The sequence below is a fragment of the Tursiops truncatus genome, chromosome 4, assembly GCF_011762595.2.
Source record: "Tursiops truncatus isolate mTurTru1 chromosome 4, mTurTru1.mat.Y, whole genome shotgun sequence".
Taxonomy (NCBI): Eukaryota; Metazoa; Chordata; class Mammalia; order Artiodactyla; family Delphinidae; genus Tursiops; species Tursiops truncatus.
Window position 1 is genome coordinate 9,692,880 of NC_047037.1, and position 19,201 is coordinate 9,712,080.

At 40.2% G+C, this 19,201-nt stretch overlaps 1 protein-coding gene across 1 annotated transcript in view; it reads right to left on the reverse strand.

The window, feature by feature from the left end:
- PLCL2 (phospholipase C like 2) overlaps positions 1–19,201 on the reverse strand; it is a 193,605-nt gene that overhangs the window by 144,316 nt on the left and 30,088 nt on the right. The window lies entirely within an intron of this gene.

The window sequence follows — 19,201 nt, forward strand, 5'->3', positions numbered from 1 at the left end:
GTCTGTTTCTGTTTTGTAAATAAGTTCATGTGTATCTTTTTAAAATTAGATTCCACAGATGACTGATATCACATGATACTTGTCTTTGTCTGACTTACTTTACTTAGTACGATAATCTCTCGGTCCATCCATGTTGCTGGCATTATTTCATTCTTTTTTATGACTGAGTAATAGTCCATTGTATTATATATATGTACCACATCTTCTTTATCCATTCCTTTGTTGATGGACATTTAGGTTGCTTCCATGTTTTGGCTCTTGTAAACAGCGCTGCAATGGACACTGAGGTGCATGTATCCTTTCGGATTATGGTTTTCTCTGGATATATATGCCCAGGAGTGGGATTGCTGGATCATATGGTAATTCTTTTTTTTTTTTTAAAGATTTCTTTATTTTATTTTATTTATTTTTGGCTGTGTCGTGTCTTAATTGCGGCACGCGGTCTTCTCTCCAGTTGTAACTTGCTGGTTTTCTCTCTCTAGTTGTGCTGTGCAGGCTCCAGGGTGCATGGACTCTGTAGTTGTGGCACGCGAGTTTCGGAGCACGTGGGCTCTGTAGTTTGTGGCACGCAGCCTCTCTAGTTGAGGTGTGCAAGCTCAGTAGTTGCAGCACATGGGCTTTGTTGCCCCGCGGCATGTGGGATCTTAGTTCCCTGACCAGGGATCAAACGCGCATCCCCTGCATTGGAAGGCAGGTTCTTTACCACTGGACCACCAGGGAAGTCCCATGGATCATATGGTAGTTCTATTTTAAGTTTTTTAAGGAACCTCCATACTGTTCTCCATAGTGGTTGTACCAATTTACATTCCCACCAATGTCAGGTAGATATTATTATTCTCATTTTGCAGAGGAGAAAACTGAACCTAAAAGACACTATAGCCTTGCCTGGGTCACTCAGGTACTAAGTGTCAACAACAGGACTGAACCTGGGCCCTCAAGTTCTGAGACCAACGACTTTCCTTTATAAATACTATTGGTGAGGTTTTCTTTTCTGTTCCTTACTGTCAACAATGTCAATGTTAATTAAAATGCCTTTTGACAGAACACTGATACCTCGACCAGGTTATTCTATTTGCCCATATAGAACGTCTGTACTTAAACTGTTTTTATAGCGATGGAACTTTTCTTTGGTTTTATCTAAGTAAGAGAAGCAAATGGGGAGAAAAGAGAGGAAAAAAAAGACTAAAAAGAGATCAAACAAGAAATAATAAGCATCATTTAGGGGTTCCTTTTCTATTCCATATATCTTTTTCTAAATTCAAGTCAACTAAACTTAGCCACTAGTTTTTGTGCCGACGAGTGCCAGACACCGATCGAAGCACCAAAAGGGTCCCTACGCTCAAAAATCTCGTCATCTAGCAGAAGAGCCAGACCTGCAAACAAAAAAACGACTAAATAATTTCATGAGTATTAGAGTAAAAAAATTACACGGCAATCCAGAGGAAGAAGGGAATTAATGCATCTTCTGGGAAGGGGGTTGTGGCGGGGGGGTTCTGCTGAGGTGGGAGCATCTGGCAGAGGAATGGGAACCGGCCACGAAGAAGAGAATTCCAAGCAGAAGAGAATTCCAAGCAGAAGAAGAACGATATGGGCCCTACTCTACCACCTGCATTGATAGAGAAAAAAGTACAGAGAGACATCTCAGAGCATGGGGTGATCAAATGTACACAGGAGGTAAGCAAAAAAGGAGACAAACGTGGCTCCACGGTTTCTTGCTTGGGTCATAAAAAGAAAAAAAAAAAGCCATTAGGAATGCCATAGGAACTATTGCAGGAGAAGCAGACATAAGGAGAAAATCATGAATAGTATCTGGGACATGGTGAACTCCAGATGCTGTAAGAGATTCCATGAGGCTTAAGAAAATAAACCACTCAAGTTTAGAGGAGTGATGGGGTTCACAGATCTGAGGACAGTCCCTCAGGAAGTTTACAGAAGTATCACTTGTTTACCATTCTTGGTTCAGTTTCTTAGAAATGAACAGAGGGCTGAAGAAGGTTGCATCAAAAGAAAAAACACTGACTTGTGGTGAAAGCCCTGGAGTTTCAGAAAACACTACACCACGGCTTTCTTATTTATAGCAGTTCTGATCAAAACAAAGAGAGATGATCAGCAAAGGTCCTATTCATACATTTGTGGGACTGTAGATCTATAGACAGAATAAATAACAATTAGGAGACTTTCAAACACAGCTGTTCCCAGTGCTGGCTCTTCCCGCAGTGAGGGGAGGGCCGCTGCCCGCTCTCAGCCACAAGCACCAATGCCCGTGGAGAGCTCCCGCAGATTTGGGTGTTCTAGCTACTCGGGAAATCCTGCCTGTCTTCAAAATGAGAAAAACAAGAGTAGGAACCCATGAGGTTACTTCCTCAAGTTAAATGGAGAAATCGTCAAAAGCATGCTCTAACCCACATTCCTTTTTAGACCAAAAGGCAATAAACTAGGGGTGTTCACCTCTGAAGAGCCTGTTCTAGGTTCTGGGAGAGAAGACACACCAGGCGGGCGCATTCTGGCTGGGAGAACGCAATCTGAACTCAGAGTCACGTGACTCTTCCGCATCCTTGGGCGAATGACCTCCTAGGATACATCTCCCTCTGTAAAGAGAGGCCTCCTAAGAGCTCACCTGGAGGGTCTGGGAGAAGCTTGGACAGACAGCCCGGGTCACCTGTAGGCACCACACAGACGCTGGAACGCACAGCAGCCATCCCCTCGCTCCTTCTGGGCTCAAGCAGGAAGCAGCCCCCTTCCGCTCAAGAAGCCCCCATGTCAGGAGGGAGAGTGCATTCTCCTCCCTTTAAGTTTCGGGAGGACTGCGCTTCCCCACTCCCCCAAGATTCGGGGATGGTGGGGATTCCTCCTGCTCAGGAGAGGAGACCCAGAAGGAGGAAGGGTCCGTGTTCCCTGGTCAGAAAAACACATCAATGGCCACCAGAGCAGGGGAAATGCTGGCAGTCGTATCTGTACAATGAGGAACCGGCAGGAAAGAGCCGATGGCTGCAGTTCAATAGGGTGAGATTTGAGAGGCTCTTTTCTAAAGCTAAGCAAGACTACAAAGTGAGTCTGCACCCGCGTGTCTGATGACTTTATCAAGCTGCTCCGTGTCCCGCCTTTCTTCTCAGGAGCCTTTTCTGGATTTGGAAATGTCATCTTTACAGTGCAGTACACCATGATTTTCAGGAACCTACACATCTCGTCCCAGATCGATCTAGATGCCCCGAAGTGAGGCCTGACAAAGGGCAGGTCTCCCCTAGTCCCATTCCCATGCCCCTGGCTCTCCTAACCCTAACCCTCAGCATTTAAATGTGCTCAAGTCTCTCCACCCGTCCTCAAAAATCCAGCTCCCCAAACCATTCACCACTAACCTTGAGAAATTTTCTGAACTCCAGCCCCTATTTTTTCACCTCCTACTCACCCCTCTACCTGCCACTCGTTGAAATGGATGTTTACCAAGGCCACCCACAACCTCCACGATACTGGATGCAAGAGGAGTTTCTGGGTCCTGTCTTATCTGATAATCACAGCGATGGCATCACCGGTCCACTGAGCACTTCTTATACGCCACCTACGACCCTCCATACTGTGCGGACTTTATCTCATCTTCACTACAAGTCAATGAAGGACGTTCTACAAGCTGCCTTCTCTGCGTTTTCTCCTCCCTCCTTTGGTCTCCATTTGGGGCTGCTCTTGGCTGGGGCCCCTTAAACACTGATATCCCCCAGGCTCTAACCTTGGTTCCTCATCCCTGGAGTGCTCTCATCCAGTTTCTGGCCTCAATTATTATACACGGAAATCACAACCTGTCCCTCTGGCCGGGCTACTGACTGGTCTCTCCAACTGGTCCACTGTCACCCTCACAGATGTCTCAGGGTTAATGTGTCCACGGGAACCTCAGCTCCTCCCCCCCTACCTGAATTAGGTCCTTCCTGTGCTCTCCCGGCATCCTGCACAGCCCCCTTCCTCGCCCTGACCACCCCACACTGTAGTTGCCAGGTCTCTGCCTATCCTGAGTACTATCACTGTCCCCGGGGCCTAGCACTGGGCTACCGTGCAGTAAGTGTTCACTCAGTGATTATGAAATTAGTTAACACGGAGCCACAGAGCCTTTGGCCAGGCAGGTAACCTCCCTGGACCTCAGCGTCCTCACCTGGAAAATGACAGCAATGAATCAGGGGCACAGAAGAGCGTTAACGTTACATCCTGCAAGCTGCCCTTCCAAAAGGGTCCGTAGTCAAATAAGCTGAGACAGTCTGCATGTCCCCCTGTCGCCATTAGAAAGCACAGGGAGTGCTCTGACAATCTTTTGTTATTTCAATAAGGATCTCCCAAACTCATTTGACCACAGAATCTTCTTTTCCTGGAGTGTCTCAGATCCTCCGGAGTTAGCGGTGTACACGCTTTGGCAAATACCAGACCAGTGACTCTCAATGGGGAGCAATTTTGCCCCCAGAGGACTCTTGGCAAAGTCTGGAGACATTTTTAGTTGTCACAGAGGGGTGGGGGGGAGGGGGAGAGGTGCTCCTGACATCTAGTGGGTAGAGACCAGGGATGCTGTTCAACACCCTGCAATGCACAGGACACAAATAATTATCAGCCCCAAATGTTTATGGTGCCTGGGCTGAGAAACCCTGAGGACTGATCTTTATTATCCGGGTCTCTTCCAGCTCTAAAGCTGCTGGTGCTACTGAGCCACGGAAACACACGAAGCTGCTTCACATGGAGATAATGGGACGTCCCACTTAGAACAGAGCCTGGGCAAAGATGCGTTCCTTTTAAACTGACAAATAGGGTTTGATCAAAATGTTCACCGACCATTCGGTGGCCATTTTCATTTATGTCTTCAACTGTTTACTTCACGTGTGTATTTTCAATGTGTGCATTTTGTCAATATTTTATTTGCACTATACTAGTCGCATAGTATAGTGGGGCAACAACTGGAAAAATCACTTTGGTTACTTACTATAACAAGTAAAGCAAAATTAAAGAGAAATGTGACAGCTGACAACCTATTGTGCAATTAAATGTCTTGTAAACATTCTGTGAAGGATCTACCCTGTTCTGTCTTAAAGAATAACTTTAAAGTAGTGCAAAAAGGAATGATGACTTTAATATGCCGTTTTAGCTAAAAAAAAATTTCTCTGTGTCTAAATTTCATTTGCTTCAGGAAAGAAGGAAAAGAAAAAACAAATTGCTTTAATTTTACATACATCGAAGGATAAAATGAATAACTACCAAAGAGCAATTTCAAATGGATTTTTTTCAGCTGCCCCCCCATTCTTCCCTCACCTTAAAAAGTTTCTGAGTATAAATTATTTTGTTTGCTAGAATGAAAATCTGATCACGATAGTAAAGCAAGATTCATCCCCAAGTAGTTTCAGAGAGTATTTTTAAATATTATTTAATTTATTCTTCTAAAGAAAATCTTTGCAGTTAAATAATCATATAATAGTAATAATAAGTTTTACAATGGTTAAAATTTATTGAGCACTTGGGAATTGCCAGGCAAGTGCTTTTCACACATGATCTCATTCTCATACTTACAGGAACACCTAGAAATAGGTACGATTATCAACCCCATTTTACAGAAGGGGGAAACTGAGGTTCAAGAAAGAGAATTATTCCCCAAAGTGACATTTGCTAGGAACCTAACAAAAGAGCCAGTCCTCACATGTGTCTGATTCCAGAGTATTTGATTTTACGAACAATAGGCCTTGTTTTGTCTGTTTGTGAGCAACTCAAAGCTACGCAAGCAGAAATGTCAGCTATCATGAAGAATCAGCAAAAGACTTAATTCTGATGGGCATGGCAGTAACGTTTAGACATCCTAAACGAAGAGAGTGATCGAAAGAAAATAATTTTAACTGTTTTCATGCAGACACTCTCCCTGTAAGTTGTTAGCCTTTGAAACATTTAGTTCATAGAACTGACGGCAAATATGACCAACTTTTTTGTTTTGTGAACTGGAAACAGTCACCTGGAAAGCAGACAGGATTGCTTTAGAAAACATCTGGTGGGTCCTCAAAAAAATTAAACATAGATTTACCATCTGACCCATCAATTCCACACCTAGGTATACAGCCAAAGAGAAATGAAAACAACCGTCCACACAAAAAACTGCACACAAGTTTTCATAGCAGCATTATTCATAATAGCCAAAAGGTGAAGAGAACCCACATGTCCATCAACTAATAAGTGGACAAAGCGTGGTAGATCCATACAATGGAATATTATTCAGCCATAAAAAATAACGAAGTACTAATACTACATGCTATAACATGGAAGAACTTTGAAAACATTCTGCTTAAGTAAAAAAAAAAGCCAGTGGCAGAAGACCACGTATTGTATGATTCCATTTATATGAATGGTCCAGAACAGGCAAACTCCAAGAGATAGAAAGTAAATCAGTGGCTGCCAGGGCTAGTAGTGGCTGCTGGTCAACAAGGTGTTTCCTTCTGGGGAGACGAAAATGTTTTGGAATGAGATAGTGGTGATGGTTGCACAACTGTGGATATACTAAGAACCAATAAATTGTATACTTTAAAAGGGTGTATTTTACATTATGTGAATTACATCCCAATAAAAAAGCAGATTGGATAACTGCAATAAACACAATAAGCTCATGTTTATAACTTGAATTGGCTCAGACAAATATGTGTACCAACAGGATTCTGGAATTTTAAGAGGATATGCTGATTAACCATCATGACTTAGGTTGTTCATAGGGGAAAAAAAAAGCTCTGTAGCTTTAAATTCCGTATACATGAAACATAGCTGAATAAAATCTGAAATTCTGACCTAGAGGTATCTTCTAATACCTATTATCACGGTTATTCACAGTCACTGACGTACACTGAGCAAGGCTGGTAAACGACACTCCACCCAACAACTAGGAACAGCAGTGACCATTACAGAGCTGGGGATTGGCGGGGTGGGGCAGGGGGGGTATGGAATCTATCGTCCTCCCTTCATGCCAATGACCCTTAACTGGCACAGACAATCAGAGGCGGACAGTGGGTTGTGGAAAAGTTGATTTCCTCATACAGCTGACAGTTCCAAAGCCTAGAATGCTGAAATTCTAGACTTCTACTTTAGATTTCACTCTTTTTGTTAAAGATATTAAATGATGTAAGAGCACTTTTATTCATTTAAATACAAGGAAAAAAAAATTTGTCCTGACAGGTCCAACTGGAAATTATTAAAAGAGATGGGTCCTAGAGAATCTGGTTTTTGGTATTTTCTAAGTAAGCCACAAAAACTAAGGCTAAGACTCAGGAGACTTTCCTGTAACGCCATTATTCTACTTAACTCAATTTAAAGGTTTAGATGATTCAAGTAGTATAGGTCTACACTCTATAGTCTTCATCTAACAGCCTCTGTGTTTGTTCATTTATTCTGCAAATGTTTCTTGAGAACCTACTATGAGCCAGGCGCCAGGCCTAGTGCTAGGGACACAAAGATGAATTAAAACAGAGATTATCTCTGCACTAGAGGGTTCTCAGGCCAGTGGGCAAGACCGTCATCAATCAAATAATAAAATATACATATAAAGGTGTGCATTGAACATTACTGATTTAGAAATTATATAAATTCTAGGAAAGCTGAATCTTATAGGAACTATTGGGATTCTCCAAGCTTTATGTTATTCACTGTCATGCAAGGGAATTTTATTTTATTAAAATAAGATATTAGACTTTAAATTTTTATTGCACTAATTTTTGTTTTTATTATTTTTATTATTACATGAATTTTTATTACATTACTTGGGAAAATCACCTTGATCTAGATGTGCTTATAGACCCTAGAGGGTTCCGGAAAGTGTAAAATTAAGAAAAGCAAATGCTGCCATATCGTATATATAAACAATAAAGAGTATATCCACTCATATATTTCAATGAAAAAGATTCATCAAGAAGGGTTGCAAGTTGGATGCTAAATTAAACAGCTACAGTTTGAAGTTAACAGCAGCCTATAAAACCAAAGTGAGATGCTAAGCGACATTAGTGAAAATGGCAGACTCGGACACTCTAAAAGTCCATTCCTCCGCAAAAAATAAACTGGCTAAACTGTCTAAATCAACTTTTTTTGGCACTGTGGAAACAACTAAGAGATTGCAAAAACCAGGGGAACACTTAATCCATAAAAAACAGCTGAATCTCAGGAGGAACAGTCAGCTTTGTGGTATTATAACTTGCCCTGTTCCCATCCTCCACTCCCCAGCTAAGTGGAGGAGGGGAACCTAGAAGACAACAGCCCACATTCCCAGTTCACATACCATTAGCAGAAGCAGCAGAACAGAGCTTGTTTGGAAAGAATTGTGGTTGTTTGTTTTGATCTCGTTGTTTGTCTCAGCTCAGAGGGCTTGCCTCAATCTCTCCTAACTGAAACTCTAACAGTGTTAAGGTGGCAACCCTGGGCTTTTGTCAGAAACACTTAAATGCAAATATATTTGCTGCTGTTGCCTTGGAGCAATGGATAACGGTTGAGGTAAACAACAAATGAACCAAAAAGCTTGGGAAGAAAGGCTGGGGGATGAGATGCTTTGGCAAATAAGGACTTTGAAAAAGATCAGACATATTCCTGGGAATCTAGGCAGCTACATGCATGCATAGGGCTGAGTACATGCTCAGGAAAGTCCCCCAAGAGCCCAAAACGGTCACCTCTGACTGACCTTCAGGTTCTGTGCAAGCAGGAAGCGAAGGCTAGGACAGAGTTGCCAATTTCAGTCTGATCTGGACTAGCTGACCACTAAGCTAACAAAATAGAGACATCAGAAGCTACACATGACAAAGAATATCAACTTCCCAAAACTAGTACAGAAAAGTCACTGAGCAAACAACAGGAACCACAACAAGCAGTAACAAACCCTGGGGAGTGGAACCTTATTTCCAGAATTGCCACATTAAAATATTAAAAATGTCCAGTTTTCAACAACAAAAAATTACACAGCATGCAAAGAAACAAGAAAGTATGGCCCATATACAGGAAGAAAAAAGGCAACTAATAGAAACTGTCCCTGAGGAGGCCTCACATTGGACTTATGAGAGAAAGACTTTAAATCAATTATTTCAAATATGCTCAAAGAACTGAAGGGAATCTTGTACAAAGGACTAGAGGAAATCATGAGAATGATGTCTTATCAAATACAGATTATCAATAAATAGATAGAAATGATTTTTTTTTTTTAAAAAAGAAGCCAAATAGAAATTCTGGATTTCAAAAGTACTATCACTGAACTGAAATTTCCCTGAGAGGGGCTCACTAGCAGATTTGAGCAGGCAGAAGAAAGAATCCACAAACATGAAAATAAGTCACCTGATATAATCCAGTCTGAAGAGCAGAAGGAAAAAAGAATGAAGAAAAATGAACAGAGACTAAGAGACCTCTGGGACAGCACTAGTCATAGAACATGTGCATGATGAGAATCCAAGAACAAGAAGAAAGACAGGAGGAGAGAGGAATAGTTAAAGAAATAATGGCTGAAAACTCCCCAAATTTGATGAAAAATAAGAACTGATGTTTACTCAAGGGCAAAACTAACAGAAGTGGTTGCATGAGACGACTGAACCAAGCCACTGGGCATTTCTGACACAGGAAGAGCGAGAGGTTAATAGAAGAGAATGCCTTGTGAATGAAAATCCAGTGAGAGGTGAGTGGTGTGGTAGGTCTAAAAGCACTCCACGCCAAAGATCCTCCAGATAATGAGAGGAAGCGGCAGAGAGAAACCCGGGCCTCCATCCACGGTCCTGCCCGCTCCCTGCCCTCCTACCCCTTTTGTAGCTGTGAGCTGCTATGTCCGGGGTCCTCCCCACTCCTCACAGCCAGACTGTCCCATGCCTCCTGCAGACCTCCCCCACACAACTGCTAAATCACCAGGGCTGGGGGCAGCCACTGTTATGAACTAAGACTGTCGTCTCCCTTTGACAAGGGAGTCTGACTGCTGTGACCAGCAGAAAAGTCCAACACAAACCACATTTCAATCACTGGTTGGAGGAGGGGGCAGGAAGTGAGCTTATTTTGAGCACTTACAATATTTTATTATACTTAGTGATCATTTAAATTCACTCTTAGAAAAAGGTTGTTATATTTTCAATATTTATTATGAAAGGGTTACTGTTTTCTCCAATGAACACTTTTCTACTTTTATGGCAAGTATCAATAGGGAAATCAGGGTTCCTTATGCAAAATTTTGCCTCCAGAAGCTTTTTGTTTGTCCAAAGTATTAATGGATGCCCTGATGGAGGATGGATGAGAGAGAGATTATCTTCAATTAAACCCTGTACTTTACTTCTTTTTGAGGTAGCATATTTACCTGTCTGTAAAAGATTATTTTTCCCTAAAATATAATATTTTCATTTTAATTATCATGGGTTAAGAAAAGATTCTGTGCCCATTCAAAGATGGAATGTTTCACTTGCCAATTATGATTTTTCTATTGACAGAAATACACCTTCAGGATATATTTCTTTTTTTTAATTTGAAGTATAGTTGATTTACAATATTGTGTTAGTTTCAGATGTACAGAAAAGTGAGTCAGTTATACACATTTTTTTCAGGTTCTTTTCTATTATAGTTATTATAAGATATTGAATATTGTTCCGTGTGCTAAACAGTAAATCCTTGCTATTTGTCTGTTTTATATATAGCGGCTTCTATCTGAAAATCTCATACTCCTAATTTATCTCTTACCCCTTTCCCCTTTGGTAACCATAAGTTTGTTTTCTATGTCTATGGGTCTGTTCCTATTTTGTAAATTCAATTGTATTATTTTTTAGACTCCACATATAAGTGATATCATATAATATTTGTCTTTCTCTGTCTGACTGTCTCCACTCAGTATGATATCTCTTGAAGACATCAAATTGAATTCATTCCAGGGTCACAAGTATGACTCAACACATGCAAATCAATCAATGTGATACACCACATCAACAGAAGAAAAGACAAAAATCAGAGGATCATTTCAATAGATGCAGAAAAAGCCTTTGGCAAAATTCAACATCCATTCATGATAAAAACTCTTACCAAAGTAGGTGTAGAGGGAACATAGCTCAACATAATAAAAGCCATTTATGACAAACCCACAGCTAATATAATACCCCAATGGTGAAAAGCTGAAGGCTTTTCCACTAAATTCTGGAAAAAGACAAGGATGCCCTCCCTCACCACTTCTTTTCAACATAGTATTGGAAGTCCTAGCCACAGCAATCAGACAAGAAAAAGAAACAAAAGGTATCCAAATTGGAAGGGAAGAGGTAAAATTGTCATTATATGCAGATGACATGGTACTCTATATAGAAAACCCTAAAGACACCATACAAAAACTATTAGAACTGATAAATGAATTCAGCAAGGTAGCAAGATACAAGATTAAGACACAGAAATCTGTTGCGTTTCTTTACAATAACAGTGAAATATCAGGAAGTAAAAAAAAAAAATCCTGTTTAAAATCACATCATAAAAATAAAACACCTAGGAATAAATCTACCTAAGGAGGTGAAAGACCTATATACTGAGAACTATAAAACACTGATAAAGGAAATTGAAGAAGATTTTAAAGAAATGGAAAGATATCCATACTCTTGGATTGAAAGAACTAATATTGTTAAAATGGTCATACCACCCAAAGCAATCTACAGATTTAATGAGATCCCTATCAAATCACCCATGACATTTTTCACAGAAATAGGATGAATAATCCTAAAATTTACATGGAACCATAAAAGACCCAGAATTGCCAAAGCAATCCTGAGGGAAAAAACAAAGCTGGAAGCATACCATACCCTCCTACACTTCAGTACTACAAAGCTACAGTAATCAAAAAAGTATGATATTGGCACAAAAACAGACATATGGATCAATGGAACAGAACAGAGAGCCCAGAAGTAAACCCACACATCTACGGTCAATTAATCTTCAACAAAGACAGTCACGTCAACAAGTGGTGTTGGGAAAGCTAGACAGCCTCATGTAAATCAATGAAGGTAGAACACTCCCTCACACCGTATACAAAATATGATAATCTCTTGAAGAAAAGAGACAGGACCCAAATAAACAAAATAAGAAATGAAAGAGGAGAAATAATAATCGATACCACAGAAATACAAAAAAATCATAAGAAAATACTATGCACAGATATATGCAAAAAATTGGACAGCCTAGAAGAAATGGACAAGTCTCTAGAAACATACAGCCTGCCAAACCTGAGTCAAGAAGAAACAGATAATTTAAGCAGTCTGATCACTAGAAATGAAATAGAATCTGTAATTTTAAAAACTCCCTGCAAAAAAAGTCCAAGACTGGATGGCTTCACTGGGGAATTCTACCAAACGTACAAAGAAGAACTTATACCAATCCTTCTCAAACTCTTCCAAAAGACTGAAGAGGAGAGAACACTCCCAATGCTATTCTATGAAGCCACTATCACCCTGATACCAAAACCAGAGAAAGACACTACAAAAAAAGAAAATTACAGGCCAATATCTTTGATGAATATAGATGCAAAAATCCTCAACAAAATATCAGCAAACTGAATCCAACAGCACATAAAAAGAATCATACTCCATGATCAAGTAGGATATATTTCAATGGTACCTAATACCATAATTGCTAAGCCCTCTGTTAAACACATTGTACTATTAACACATACATACATAGGAAGATTAATTGCCCAAATGTGGTCTCATTCATAGCCATATTTGGTGGCACTAGAAGATCTTAGGAATGATTTCTTTTGACAAAGAAAGTAACATTTTATGACAGTTAAGAGACACAATGCATTATCAAAAAAAGTTCCATCCAAGGCTTCCCTGGTGGCGCAGTGGTTGAGAGTCCGCCTGCCGATGCAGGGGACACGGGTTCGTGCCCCGGTCCGGGAAGATCCCACATGCCGCGGAGCGGCTGGGCCCGTGAGCCAGGGCCGCTGAGCCTGCGCGTCCGGAGCCTGTGCTCCGCAACGGGAGAGGCAACAACAGTGAGAGGCCCCCGTACCGCAAAAAAAAAAAAAAAAAAGAAAGTTCCATCCAGTGAGAAATGCATGAAAAGATTTCAAATCTTTAAAATTCCCATTTTTAGACCATTTTAAAATTCCACAATTGCTTTAAAGTTTTGAGGGTGGTTATATGCTTAAAATAGGTTTGATTTCTATTACAAACTCTGAATTGCAGTGCTAAATTCTGAACACCAAAATTCTGCCTGAATAAGTTTTAACATAACAAAAACTGCAGAGTCAAATTCTAGCAGTAAAGATTCTACTTCGCAGGAATTAATTTTAAAAGTTCGTAACTATTAAAAAGCATAAAATTTCCTGTACCCTGCCACCGATTAAAAACAGCTTTTGTTGTATCATATTCTTTTTAAATAATTGCATGCAACTCTCTCTCTCTCTCTCTCTCTTTCCTTTTTTTTTTCTTTTGGTCCTGCTAAAAACATGTATAACTCAACCAACCTACTAAAATCAAAACATCTTCAACTTTCGCTTTTTCCACAACTACCAGTTTCTTGGGTGAGATTCTTCCACACAGCTATCTTAATATTTCCTGTGTTCTTACTTAAGGAGACTGTATTTCTATTTAGACCTTTCATAACCAAATTCTGTCTTCATGATTGCCTGTTTAATAGAAAGGGGCAATAGTAAAGATCATGCTAAAATGATCTGCACCTGTCTTTAGAAAACATTTTTGCACTTGTATATAAAAATGAATAGTGATGTTCTGGGAATTTAGAACCTTGTCCTTTCAAAGTTGACATCAATTTTTCTAAAATACAGGTGGCGAAACATCTCCTGCTTTTCTCATCCTCACTCGGGCTTTGAAGAATTCTGAAAGCCTGGTGAAACAGGATCTCCTCTCAGGGAAATCCGGGTGCTGTTTTCCTCAAAAGATTGTTCTCGGCTCCTGTGTTCAATGATCTTACCACTTACTAGATTTCATCAGCTTGCCAAGAATGGGTATGAGAATCACCAGTTCACAATTTGCCATTAAGCAGGTAAATGATCTTTCCAATACATCAGTACTTTACCCCGTGGTCACTTTACTTAAAGTTTTTTTTTTTTTTTTGATAAAGGCAGATGATTAAGTTAAAAATAAAACAATCCACTTGGGTTATCATTTTAAAGAAAGATTCTCTACAAAGGCAACTTCATTCTGGAATGGTCCATTTTTAAAGATATGATTAAAATAGCTGACTAGCATCTCTCTACCTACCAGGTAGCAGGTATTTGTTGCTAAAAATACATACATAAGAAGCAGAGGACCTGGTCTCCTGCCCTTGGAGAAATTTACCATATGGGCTAGATCCGCAAATAAAATAAAGTACGTAATGCTTAAAGATGCTTTTAAGTCAAAACGTTAAGCACTTCTTTTTATGGTTTTGATCTGTTCTGTCCTTCTGAATGAAATTCCTAATTCAAACTTTAATTGAAGGTGAGATATAATTGATATCATTTTAATGGCAGATACCACATACTAAATTTCTTCCAAGTAGCAAGGACAAAGGAAAACTATAAATGTGGGATAACTAAAAACACATTTATAGATTATGACTTGATGCTGAGGAATTAATATTCAAAATGTTTTACTGTACTCTCATTTAGTAGTGGTTATAATACGATGGTTATCAATACAGTAAACTATTGTTTTTCATAGTATTTGAGGAACTGGGTGGCCTCTGGTTAAATGAGAAGTAAATCTAGTTTTAAAATAAATAAAAACCCCACACAAGCACTGTCACACCTGCATATGTGGGCATGTCCTCCACAGAAGGCTGGCCCCTCTCTACCACACCAATAGCTAAGCCAGAGTGCAAGAGCCACTTACAAGTACCAAAGCACTTGCTTTCTTGCTTTCTTGCTCTCTCTCTGTTATCTACATATGTACTTTTTAATTTTGGATTGAGCTTTCTAGTGGTTTAGATTTTCAATAAATAGAAGTTTATTACATACTCATATTAAATAATAAAATTAACTTATATTTATGTGGAATATTCTAGGGGTGAATACAATGCTATGTCATATCATCTATTAAAGAAGAAAAATATACAAGGATTAACAGTATATGTAATAAACACAATTTTAAAAACTGAAGTGATATTCTAAAGCCTAGAAGTAATTTCCTCACTAGCCTTCTGAACAAGGACCCTTTCTGGAATCGAATCGAGTGATTCCAGTATCTGTGGCCACATTTCCCTGCTACAACATGGAAGAATTTTACAGACAATAAAGTAACAAAACTACAAACAGTACCAGTAACAAAACATTATGGAAACATTCTTTTAATTTGTTTAAAAATGCACAGGCTCTTTGCCTCGCTGATTTTTTTTTACCCACAGAAGCAGTGAGGAAAAAAAAGTTGGGTTGGTTGGCAAGAGCATATTCTGGTGATTAAATTTTAGGCAGATGCTATATATATGGTATGAGTTATTTTATAATTTGAATAAATTTTCAATTGCTTTGCTTATTTTTATGCCACAGCTGCCAGAAAATACCATTTTGAAGTCCATATTCACATGATCTTTGCAATGAGGATTCCCTGGAATGGACACTTATTCATGTGCTGCTACCTAGGGTGACTCTTCCTTACTCTCAGGGAAGCACTTGCAGGAAAACAGATGCCCACCCCACCAGACTCCAAAAAAGGTCAGTCATAAAACGTCCATATTTCCTGTAAGCCAACTACACAAGCCACAGAGTTAACACCCTAAAGGAAGGCTAAATAAACATTAGAGAGCCAAACATATAACTTTAAAAGTCAGAAAAATAGCAAAGAAAAAGAAATAATAAGGATAAAGGAAGTAATAAAAATAAAAGCAGAAATTAATGAAACAGAAAAGGGATACAATAGAGCAATAGAGAAGATCAACAAAGCCACAAGTTGGTTTTTGAAAAAAAAATATGAAACATAAACCACGGGCAAGCATGATCAAGAAAAAAGAAAGAACAAATAAACAATACTAGTAATGAAAAGAAGGCCATAACTACAGACACAGGGGATTGTAGAAAGGTGAGAGAATATGATGAGTATTATGTCAATAAATTGGAAAACTTAGGCAAAATGGACAAATTCCTAAAATCACATAACCAAACACTATAAAAACAAGGCAGTGCCTAGACTTCAAAGTAGTTACTTGTATATACATAAAGGCACTGTTAAAGCCCAGAAAAACAAAACAAGCCCCAGAAACTTGACTGCACTATTTCCTATTAAACTGTTTTTTAGGAATTGAAATTTTGGCTCCAAATGACTGAGTTCAGGTTTTTGGTTCAAAGGAATAAAACAAAAAATGTCAACTAGAATATTTCATATCGATAATGATTCATAAGTGCTCAAATGTAAGAATGATGGCCATATCTTTTTAAACAATTGACCTAATCCAGAGTTTTCCCATAGTATTTCTATTTAACTTTGGGGATTAATTAATAAAAGTTTATATATGTTGCCAAGAGTTAAGTGATAAGGATTCAATAACTTTCTGGAACTTGACTGAATGACCCTTGTACTTCTGTATTTAATATTAACTTTGACCTGCCATGTAACTGCCATATTCCAGATGCTATGTACGTGCAAGAACAATAAAGTCAAAGCATTCCACAGACAGAAGAGGTCTCCTCCCTTCACTTTACGCATGACAAATCTGAGACCCACTGAGGTGAAATAAGTTGCCAGGTTGTTACATTAGCTTAGTCTTTTGCCTCCAACACAAAGCCATGATTCTGTGCTCTGTGGAACATAATTCTGCCCCGTTACCTTCACTACTAAGGTAATACACAGCTGTTGCTAAAGCCCCAGCATGCGTCTCTCTGCGACACGGTGTCTAGAATAAGCACAGCCATTAGAGGTAAGGGGAGTTGTCATACTTTATCCAGAAAGACAAAACAATTCCATTGTTTTAGCATTTCTCTCCTTCCATCCTTCTGGTTGAAATGCCTCGTTGATTGTAAAGTTCAGGGTGACAATGTGCCCCTCCCTATAGTAACCTGGCACAATCTCGTCATCTTATTTTAGTTTCTCAGATTAAGGGTATGAATTGAATCTGAGTTGAACAGTCCGCCTCCGATGCTGCAGTCATACAGAAGTTGTGTGTCAGATTCTAACACACACAGATATAAAGGAGACTATTCAGGCAATCATCCAAATTTTTTTCTACATGATGCTAAAATTTCAAATGATGAGACATTTGAATGATTCGTGTAAGAAAACAGAAATCTGGCATTATGGAATCCAAATAACAAGATGCAGTTTTCCCTTTTGCATAAGTTCCCAAAGTGACAGCGACAATGTCCCTTATGCTCCATGCTCAGCTTCCATGAGACCTCGCCTCTCCCCCGCCAAGAAGTGGTCTCGGACTTCCCTGGTGGCGCAGTGGTTAAGAATCTGCCTGCCAATGCAGGGGACGCAGGCTCGAGCCCTGGTCGGGGAAGATCCCACATGCCGTGGAGCAACTATGCCCGTGCGCCACAACTACTGAGACTGTGCTCTAGAGTCCCCAAGCCGCAACTACTGAGCCCACGTGCCACAACTACTGAAGCCCGTGTGCCTAGAGCCCGTGATCTGCAGCAAGAGAAGCCACTGCAATGAGAAGCCCGCGCACTGCAAAACAGAGTAGTCCCCTCTCGACACAACTAGAGAAAGCCCACGCGCAGCAACAAAGACCCAGCGCAGCCATAAATTAATTAATTTTAAAAAAAGAAGTGGTCTCTTCCCCTCTCCCTGAATCTGAGCCAGCCGATGATTCGCTTGTAACTAAAAGAATGCAGCACAAGTGACTCACCGTGACATCTGAGGCTAGGTCACACAAGATCGTGCAGCTTCCACCTGGTTCTTTTGGGAGGCTTTCTCTGGGGGACATTCGACCACCTGAGACCACCACGTTGGAGAGGCCTCATGTAGGCACTCTTGTGGACCGTCCCAGCCGAGCCCAACCTCCTGTTATCCCCACCAAGGTGCTCACATGTGACGAAGAGAAGCATGTTGGCAGGGACCCTCCAGCCTCTGCCCCAGTGGTTTTAAGTCACCTGCCATTCATGTCTTCCCAGGTTGCGGCCTCAGACACCAGAGAGCAAAGATGAGCCATCCCTGATGTGTCCTGTCCAATTTGCTGACCCAAAGAATCCATGATCATAATAAAACGGTCATTGTTCTACGCCACTAAGTTTAAGGTGGTTTATTAAACAGTTGCAGCTAACCGGAAGGCTGTATTGTGGTCAAAGAACGAAAAACTAAAAAAACCTGAAAACGCTACACGACTGCTGAGCCTAGTTACAGGACTAATTCTTACACTTGTTAGCGAGGTAGACAGACCAGAAGGTCAAAAAGACCCTTCAGACCTGACCCTAACCGAAAGGAAGATCAACCCTCCGGGACACAGAGGATGTATGTCCTTCACAAAACAGGACCGTATCCTATGCACATCCGGACTGTGAAGAACTGAAAAGGCCTAAGTACCAGGAAAAGGCTGGGCTGGGGAAGGAAGAGCCTTTTATAGCTCTTTCCAGTGTAGCTATCTCATTCTCCAGTCACTGCCAGGCAACCTCCTAAGGAAACTATGAGTCTCCAAGGGGCTCCTGAGACAAAGAACACAGGCAAGGGGAGAAGAGGGAGATACAGGACAAAGTTGTCCCTTAACCCTGTGAGGTACAAGATGGCACATGGCTATTGTCTGACCACAAGAGAGAGAAGAAAGCCTAAGATACAATTACCAGACAGACCTGAACACCAAAGAGGGGGAAAAAGTATTTTAACTATCTTTACCTTTTATCCTTCAAAATTCTTGTTGACAATATAATTACTTTTAAGTCTCTTTAGGTAATTTGTGTCATCATCAACCGTTTGGATTTTTCCTCTAAATAAAAAGATCTGATAGAGTTCTATGAAGCACATTCATGAGATGCCACAGTACCACTGACTCTTTTTATGGATGGTTTTAATTTTCTTCTTTTAGGCTCTTCTCCTTAACAGACTGGATGTTCTTGGTGGAAAACTTTTACTGGAGTTTTGGCAATAGCAAATTCAAATGCCAATCTGCAGAATGTATTTTTCCAACAGAAATAGTTCAGGGAGAGACTACTTCCCTGTCAACCACTGTTCCACCCTACAGACCATTTTTCTTACTTCAAAGCCCCAGGAAAGATACTTTCAGGAGATGAAAAATTAGTTCTCTACAGAAACCAGCAAAACCTAGAACCCAAAGAAGGACATTTTCTTGATGAAGACATGAG